We start from the raw sequence: 10,237 nt of genomic DNA, 5'->3' as shown, positions 1-10,237 counted from the left end.
GCTACAATTTTTTGTTCGGGCAGGGAGACCTACCGACATTGACGAAGCACTGCAGAGTGCACGGGTAGGGGAGTCAGTGGGATATGGTAGCGCTGTGAGTAGATGCAATGCAATTTTAGCAACTCAACCCAGCTCATCTTTACAGGACCAAATTAATGATCTCACGGTAAAGATGACATCCTTGACAGAAATGTTGAAACAGCCACCCCAACCTCCTCGTCCACAGACTAGGCAGCAACGCACTGAGGGGAACAGGATCATCTGTTATACCTGCCATGGTCCAGGACACCGCCGAAGTGAATGTCAGTGGACGGGGGCGACACCCAGTAATCCGGAAGCACAATGCCAACTGTGCCAACAGTATGGACACATTGCGACAGACTGTGCCTTGTTCCCTCGTTCGCAACCGGAAAACCAGAGAGGCTCGGGCGCCACCGGACGCGGGCGAACCAAGAAGGGCAATTAAAGCGTCACCGGAGTCGATCCCCTAGTCGCAGTCGTATACCAGCTGTGAACGCGTGTGAATACCATGACAAGCCGTGTACATGTGACTTTATTTCAACTGATAGTGACAGTTCCTCACGCTCACGCTGCAGTGCACATGTAACTGATATTGACAGTAGTGTATCTGCAGACAATATGCGCGAGTCTTACAAGCCGTGTGCATGTGACTTTATTTCCTCTGATAGTGACAGTGTTTTAGGAATGGCAAATTGTATTCACAATGATGTTCACAATAATTTATCAACTTGTACTGATACAGACAGTACTGATATTGTCAATGATGAATGTTTAGATGTTATACATGATGTTTCAAAGCTTTTGTACATGCCAGTGTCTGTGAAACATGTAAAAATCTCTGCTTTGTTAGACAGCGGTAGTACAATCAATATTATGTCATATGCATTGTTTAGTTCACTGCCAAAGAAATCTTGTACCCCATTACTTACCTGTTGTACGGATAATGAGATTGTTGTTGCTAGTGGTCAGAGAGTTGACATAGTGGGTACTTCATGTGTGAAACTTAGAGTTCCCTCTGGGAAGCATTCAGTTCTTGTTTATGTACTTAGACATACCTCACATCCTTTGATTTTAGGTACAGAATATTTAAAATCGCATAAGATAGTGTTGAATTTTGGAAATTGTTCTGTGCAATTTAAAAACTGTAATTTGAAGTGTGGTGCTTATGTTGAATTACCTCCTAACAAAGAGAGTATTGTACAAGTTCGAGTACCTAGATCTGTTTTTGTTGGTACTCAAGGTATTTGTATGACATCAAACAAAGCATTGAAATTAGGATTGTTGGTCGCTAGAGCAATTGTTACTGTGTCATATAATCATGTACTTTGTTTGAAAGTTTGTAATACTACTACTTCTCGTATTCTGTTGAAGAAAGGAGACCTTTTAGCCAAACTGTCACCGTTAGATGACTCATGTCATGTTATTTCATTACAGGGTAGTAGACAAGCTTATGACCAATGTAACAATGTAGATATCAAGTCTAATGCAGTTCAGACATTTATGTCAAATTTTGATTTAGACAAACAGTGTTCACATTTGTCTGATTCTCAGATATCTCAATTGTCACAAACACTTTATGAACATAAAAATTTGTTTGTTACAAAAGAAAATCCAAGTTTAGGGTTCACCACACTGGTCCAACACCATATCCATCTTAAACCAGACTCTAAACCTAAACATCAGCGTCCATATCGGTTAAACCCAGACAAGAAGGAAGTGTTACGTCATCACTTACAGGAGCTCTTACATCAAGGTATCATTGCACCTGTAGAAGCTGATGAAAATGTTCCCATCACTAGCCCTATTGTGCTCGTAAGCAAACGTAAGAAACCAAAAGCGGGTGTTCACCCTGGTTCCAAAGAGTCAAGTCTGTCTATGTATCGTTTCTGCTGTGACTTCCGTTATTTAAACTCCCAGTCTGAACATTTTAGATATACTATACCTGACTTACAGGAGTTGGCGGAATCTTTCACCCATCGTATACCAAACTTCATATCATCTATTGACTTGAGCTCTGGATTCTTTCAGATGGGCATAGCTCCAGAATCTTCCAAGTATACAGCATTTAACACCTGTTTTGGCACCTATAAATTCCTTCGCTTACCAATGGGACTCAGCACAGCGCCAAACTCATTTCAGCTCTTGATGGACAAAGTTTTACATGGACTTACCTTTCGTTCAGCATTATGTTATCTTGACGATGTGATTATATGTTCTGATACCTTTGAATCACATTTAAAGGACCTTACAGAGCTGTTTGACCGATTCCGACAGGCTGGCCTTAAACTTAATCCCAGCAAGTGCACATTTGCACAAAGGAAGTGTCTTTTCCTTGGACATGTGATCTCCAAAGATGGTCTGTCCCCTCCCCCAGATAGGGTAGATGCCATACAGAAATACCCAGCACCATCATCTGTGTCATCACTTCGACGTTTCTTGGGCATGGTGGGCTGGTTTCGGAAGTATATTCCAAATTTTTCCTCTATTGCTGATCCACTTTTCTTCCTTCTCAAGAAAGGTGTGCATTTCCGGTGGACCAAACAGCATGAGGTATCGTTTCAAGAACTAAAGAAGCAACTTTCGAACTCACCAATACTTGCATACCCTCGTTTTGATCTGCAGTTTCGCATTGCTGTGGATACATCAAGTCGGGGCATTGGGTTCATGCTGTACCAAAATCATCCAGGAGAGGATAACTTGGAAACTCCACATGTCGTACGTTATGGTTCCAAAGGACTGTCCAAATGGCAGCGTTCTTATGGACCAACAAAGTTGGAACTCTTGGGAATGACATACGCTGTTTTGGAATGTGCGTCATACATCAGAGGAACCCATTTCATAGTGGAATGTGACCATCAAGCTCTGAAACCCCTGTACCAGAAGAAACTCAAGGGTGCCATTTATGAGCGCTGGTTAGCCATTCTACAGGAGTTTAATTTTGATATTGTTTACAAGCCAGCGAAGGAAATGTGTGTACCTGATTCATTATCTCGTGACTTACCAGATAACAGTGACGCCAGTTTTGACAGTCCAGATCAGGAAGATCTCTTCTTTCCCTACATTAAAGAGGAAACTGGACAAATTCATTTTCCGTGTGGGAAACCCCTGACTCCGCATCTGATCAACACTGGTCACAAGGAGCTTAATCATCTCAGACTGGACACAAAACCTCATCAAGACAATGGATATGATGCAGATACCGATGAGCCAACTGCAAAAATATTTCCAAAACCACCTAAGAAATCTCTGGATTTCCTACCATGGAGGAAATATCCCAATGGAAAGCCATTTCCTAAATCACCATTGGAAAAACCAGACAAAGTTGACCATGTAATGAGTGCATGTGATAGTGACACTGTTACTCACAATACCAACAAAAGTGATATTGACACTGTTGTAAGTGAAACTAATGGACACTCAAATATTTGTGCACCTTTGATCTGTGACAACAAACTTGGTGATAGTGATACTTGTACTATTGATCATCCTAAAAGTGCGAATGACCATCACATTGACACTGTGCTTTATGATAAAACAAGTGAAAATGACACTTATACTGACCATCATACTGACACTGTGCTTCATGATAATTTTAGTGCTACTGACACTTCTACTCATGTTCACAAAATTAGTGCTAGTGATATTGATTCTGACACTGTGATTCAGGAATCAAGGAATACCGATGCTATAAGTGATAGTAACCATGGATATCACGACCTTGTTAACTCTGATACTGTACTTGACGATAGTGTGACAGACAGATACAATGCTGATACCGTAATTGAGAATGAGACCTCGGACAGAATACCTGACAAACCTGTTCAGGATAGTGCACTGGAGCTACTTACCAAAACAGACCTTTCTCTGTCCAGCATTGCCATGTTACAGAAATCAGATCCTGATTTGAGACTTATTCTAGATTATTTGCAGCAAGACAAACTACCACTTTCACAGAAAGCTGCTCGAAAAATTATTCTAGAAGCCCCGGATTATCTAGTGACTGATGGTGTTTTATTTCACTCGCGTATAGCCAAAGCTAAGCGTACCAAGGGCCTTAACAACTTTCAACTTGTCGTCCCACAGGCTCTTATCAAAACAGTTCTAGAATTGTACCACGATTCACCTATGGGAGCTCATGGTGGCATTAATGACACCCTAGATCGCATAAAAGAACATTATTATTTTTCCAAGATGTCATCCATCATAAGTGATTTTGTGAAATCTTGCAATATTTGCCAAAGTCGGAAAATGACCCAAGCAAAGACAAAGGCAAATATAGTGTCCTTTCCTACTCCAGGTAAACCCTTTGATGTGTGGCAAATAGATCTACAAGGACCACTACCTGTGTCTTATAAGGGAAATACATACATATTTACTGCTACTTGTATGTTCAGCAAATTTTTGTTTGCTGTACCCATCCCAGCTAAGGACGCTATTACTGTGTCATCTGCCTTGTATCAGCTGTTTACTACATTTGGTGGATGCGACACCATACTCAGTGATCAAGGGACTGAATTTACCGCACAGGTAACAACAGAAGTTTGTAGAATGCTAGGCATATCCCAACAATTTACGCCTAGTTTTGCACACCACTGTCTCGGTGCATGTGAAAGAATGCACAGAACACTAGAGGAACGACTTACTCCATATATGGACAAACAGAGACGAAACTGGGACGAGAAGCTCTCATCCATTGTGTTTGCCATTAATCAGAGCATAAATTCTACTCTAGGATATTCCCCATTTGAGATAGTGCTTGGATACAGACCACGGTTTCCCCTGTCACCAGTGACCCTTAATTCTGACCTTCATACTTTACCGAAGGGGAGTCAGGAGTACATGGATGCTTTTCTTGACAAACTACATACAATCCGCACAGAAGTACGGAACAACATTGAGGCTAATAAGGATACTATGGTTACCAGAGCAAACCAAAACTCGCATCCTTTACACCTCGTGAAAGGGGATTATGTTTACCTGTCTATTCCTGCAGTAGGCCCTGCACAGAAGCTTCAAGCCAAGTTCTCTGGACCTCATATAGTGCATCAAGTTTTCTCGGACTCTCGTGTATTACTAGTAGATCAGAACACTGGGAAAGTTTTTAGTGAACCCATTCATGTGAACAGATTAAAGATGGCTTACGTTCGTGCACCATCACCACAACCCTATCTACTTGGCCCGGTTATAACTCGCACGACAGTCTCGCCTGCTTGTACTGATCAACAGACACAGACAGACACTCATACCAAACCGGATTCCAACCAAACACCAGATCTCCAGAATCCCATGGTACATACCCCAGGTGATGACCCTTTGACCCAGAATTCTCAGGGAGGAATCCTGGACATGAACTCTACACATAAAGATGGTTCAGGGAAGCGTGAACGTAAGGTACCTGTGTTACCCGAACAAGTGCGACCTCGCCGCATGTGTAAGAAGCCTCTTCGCTATAGAGACTCTGACCATCGAGATCCTCTTTCAGTTGAAGTTAGTTCAATGTCGGACACTGGAACACTTTACAAGGTTAAGCGAGTGCTAGGACAAAGAGGATCGGGTAATTCCAAGGAGTTCCTAGTGCATTTCTCTGGGGAACCAGCTCAGAATTCTATGTGGTTACCTTGGGATGCTTTGAACACTAAGACACAAGAATTAATCAAACAAAAACCTCCCCCAATGTTAAAGTAATTTTTGTATACTACAATTGAGTTGTGTTTCTTTCATATACTGGTATTTGAAATTGCTGTGGATGCATTACTGTACATGTACTACATTTGTCTTGAGAATGTAATGAATTGTAGTATGACATGGTAATTCACCTGAAATTGGTCAGTTGATGTCAACATATTAATTAATAACATGTGTTGCATATTATTTGATGATGATATTAATTTCTTTTTTATTGCAAATTTTTTTTACAGGAGATACCTATTTTCATGTATTTTTTTTTTACATTTTCAATAATATTTATATTTTTGCATACATTTACATGTGACCACTTTGTTTGAGGTCTGCTTTATTGTGGATTTATCACTGAAATGGCATAATATTACTTGTAAGTTGTATAATGATATACATTCTGTAAATGTATACTTTAGTCACTTGGGCTCAGTTATGTTGTATGAGTTTCACACCATATCGATGACTTTTGTTTGCATAGGTTGATGCTTGAAAGAGGTATTGTTCATGTCATTGAAGTCATATTAGTTTTGACTGAGTTATCACTTTACTAGAATAGTCTTGAATTCAGCTTGTAGGATCATGAATCTTGTGTACCTTTGGTGTGTGTGACTGTATCATTTATCATATTCTACAATACTTACATATGCTTTGTGATATATGGACATACATTATGGTCATTGTATATGTATGTTATACCCGGACTGCTTTGTCAATCTCATGGTTCTTATAAAATTGAACAATTTTATTTTTGTGGGGGGATGTTGTATTATTGACCATGGCATTGCATAGCAATCCGGATATTTGACCGTGCATATTTGAGTTGTATAATTTTGAGACTAGAGAGTTCCGATAATAAAATGAAGTAAAACGTGCTTGAAGTCGAAGTCATTTGTCAAGAGAATTGTTTGCATTATTATATGTTGCCAAGCGAGTAAACATACATATAACAGTCATCTTTTCTTAAAAATTATACTAAAACAGTGATGAGTTGCTTGTCTTTGGAATTCACATTTGTAATGAAAATTGCATAGATGTTATGTGTAATAAATCATTTTTACAAAAGAAATGACTTCTGTGTAATGTTTTTGAGAAATTAATCAGTAATTATATGTGAAAAAGATGCTCTGATTTCAGTGCTGTAATGGTTTCTCTGACAGAAATAAAATCATTACATTTAATTCATAGCATCATTACATTTTCATTTTGTGTCAAAAAAAGCTGAAAAGATAACTCAAAATTTCATTTCGTCATATAGATAACGACGTCTTGCTTAAGTGTGATTTAACAATAGAATGCATGTATGTACAAATACGTAGTATGTTTATTTCTACATCTTCTTTGCCTAAAAATATATTATAACAATAAAATAATTAAACACAGATGTTAATATACGACCATAATTTAATCTAAATTTTTGTAAATATTTTGTATATATTTTCATTACAAGTATAAGGAATTAAGGATGTTCATTTATTAATTTAGATCATAAATGTATACTCTCCATCTTTTTTTACTGAAAAATTTTCAAGGAATCGATGACCTGTTGTGTATTTTAGTACATGTGCATTAGAATTCTCTGACAGAAAACTGCCAATTTTACAAAAAGTTATTTCAGTAGTATAGTGTAGTATAGACATTGCCTCACACTATACTATACTAATTTCGTGGGTAAGGTGGTTTTTTCCCCTGTGATACAAATCATATTTCGGAGAGCACTCAAATTCTTATTGTGTATGGAACTAACTGACAACCAAGTCTGAAAGTCTATAGTTGAATTAATCTGACTGTCCCTTGGATCCGCCTCTTACTGTTCCTTGGATCCGCCTTTCTAAAAGTTATATAGATAAGAATACATGATAATGATTTTAAATATTTTGCATATTTTTTACGACGAAAAAGGTGAAGATAACGACCAACAATTGATCTCATATATATATATATATACAAACTACAAACAATTTTGCGAACAATCTTGTTTTCTAAAAATGTCAATAACGCCAACAGATTTGACAAAATTCAGACTTTATTACCGTCTTCCTTGGAAGACGGTATTATATAGTTGAAGTTTTTTACAGTCTTCGGACTATCCACTTCCTCTCTTTTGTGATTGGTAGAAATTGCATGATGAGAAAATTTTCAATTATTTCATTGGTTGAAATGCTGTTCAAGGCAAGGGAGATAATTTTCTGATGATCTTTTTTTCGTACGACTTAACAATTTTGCAAGATTTCCAATCTTAAAAAAATGACAAAACGAACAACAAAATCAGCAGTAATTATTTCTCAATAACATGATATTTTTTATAGCAATAAATAAAAAGGTCTCTTTAATTTCATTATAAATAAAATTTGATAGTTATTGCTTGCAGGCTTTACAATTTGTTATTATTCTTTTCCCCTTTCTTGTTTGAAGAGTGAATGAGAATCCTCCGAGGCTTGCCGAAAGCTCTCGGCCAGTCAAAGTTTACGGAGATGACCGAGCGACAACCGTGGTAGGGCTAACGCCCGTAAAAAGCTAATTTAGAAATACAAAATCAAGAAATTCGAAAGAATTATACGGCCTGTTAAGTGTAGATCTGTTTACTGTTTAAAATTGTTGCTAAAGACGGTAAGCTTTTTTGAAAAGCTCTACTTGTAAAAGAGAGTTGTTGAAATCTCAAACTTCCGCCAGAGTTCGTTTGTACCAGAGACGCAGAGGACTATGGGTAGTATGGTTGAAATCTCTGTATACGTAGCATCAACTTATTTGTGAGAAAATCGTTTTTGCTATGCCAGGTGCCCCGAATTAAACTACTTGTTGTCTGTCTACCTGGTGTAGAAAGCGAACTATACCTTAGGCTAGGTAGACTTAATATTTAAACCTTTATGATTTAAGGGGGATGTACGGCCACTTTTAGTGCAGTGAGAGCAAAATGTAAACATTTCTTCAAATGGCTAAAATACATTATATTTTGATCAAATTTTAAGTCTTTTTGATAAAGATACAATAAATATGCATAACCGAATGCATGTTGTGCATATATAATCTATACTTTTGCAGAAAAATGCTTTTGATATGCTCCTTAGAACTGCGCAGCTACAGAATTCAGCAGAGCCTTAAAAAATCCAAAAAAATATGCAAACTGTGTATAAATGTTCTCTCTACAACCATTTGTTGAGAAAATGTCTAAATTTTGCACTTTTAAATGATAATTTCAAGTTCAAAACAAGGTACCGTTGTCTTCAAAAAGAGTGTAAAGAACCATGAAAGTAGTTCATGGATAGCAGCACGTGGTCTATTTTTAGCACAGAATCTTGTTTTCCAGACCTCTTCTTAATATGGAGGGGCATAACAATCTTTAAATGTAGAAGAGAATTACAGTTGCAAAATATTTCAAATAATATGAACACTTTTAAAAGAGGAAAGGTGTTATAGTGTGGCTTGAAGTAATTTATTTAGTATTATTAACGAACAGTTGTTAAATAGTTTACGTATTTATATAAAAAAAAATTAAACTCTTTGATTCCAGGTAAGGAAAAATAAGCACCATCAAAGTTAAAAATTAAGAGTTTGTAAGTTTGCCACAGATAAATTATATTATCTATTAAAATTTTAATTATCACCAATAAAACACAAAGAAATTAGACACATAAAATTGATACGAATGACCTTGTTTTAGTACCTACTAGTACGAAGCGTTATCAAAAAGTTCGCGAAATATCTCTATATCTACAAAACCAAACACAAGTTCTATAAATAGCATATGCTGAAGTTTTCTTCCTTGTTTGTGATGTCACAATCTGAAAATGACGTCATTATTCAGGTACTTTTGACGAAAAATGGTTGTCTCAGTGAAACTCGTTCAACAAACGACTATAATATTTATGGCACATGTATATCTTAGAAATGCCTTTGAAGTAGCGTATAAGAATTTGTTCACAGTTTATTAAATGGCCTCCTATAATTTCAATCAATGATTGGATATCGTTTTAGTGAAGGAAGGCAGGTGGTTAAATATGATACTTGTTATGTTGCCCGGTGAAAGCAAGTTTGAAAAGGGATGTGTTTTTTTAAAGCAATATGCTATCAAAGACCTTCAGTTAAAATTTTACACTTTGAAAAATACTTGAATATTTCAACAATAATATAAATATCAAATACCTAAGATATTGTTTACTTTTTTATCACCACTCGTATACTGTGTCAAATAAACATGCATTTACAATTTTCATTACAGAGGAGCAACAGTTGAAAAGGCATGAAATCATTCAGAGTGGGTTAGGAGATTTAATGAATAATTTTTTTTTTCTATTTGCCCATATTTTCAAAATTACAAATGTACAAAGTAAAGAGAAAAAAATCAACATATAAACATCTTTAAAATGATGTTTGGTGGTCCTCCCAACTCAGGGAAAAATTATTGGGTCCGTATTTATAGGTGAGAAAAAAATTCCTTAAAATTTAAACAGAATTGTTGACGGAAGAAAAAGAAAAAAATATCGTGTAATGGGATGTTAAAAAAATGAGTCGGGCCATTTCTAGGTAGTACATCGGGAGA

The sequence above is a fragment of the Saccostrea cucullata genome, unplaced genomic scaffold (assembly GCF_032062105.1).
Source record: "Saccostrea cucullata isolate Sc308-1 unplaced genomic scaffold, CSIRO_AGI_Scuc_v1 ctg6881, whole genome shotgun sequence".
Taxonomy (NCBI): Eukaryota; Metazoa; Mollusca; class Bivalvia; order Ostreida; family Ostreidae; genus Saccostrea; species Saccostrea cuccullata.
This window is presented reverse-complemented; position numbering follows the sequence as displayed.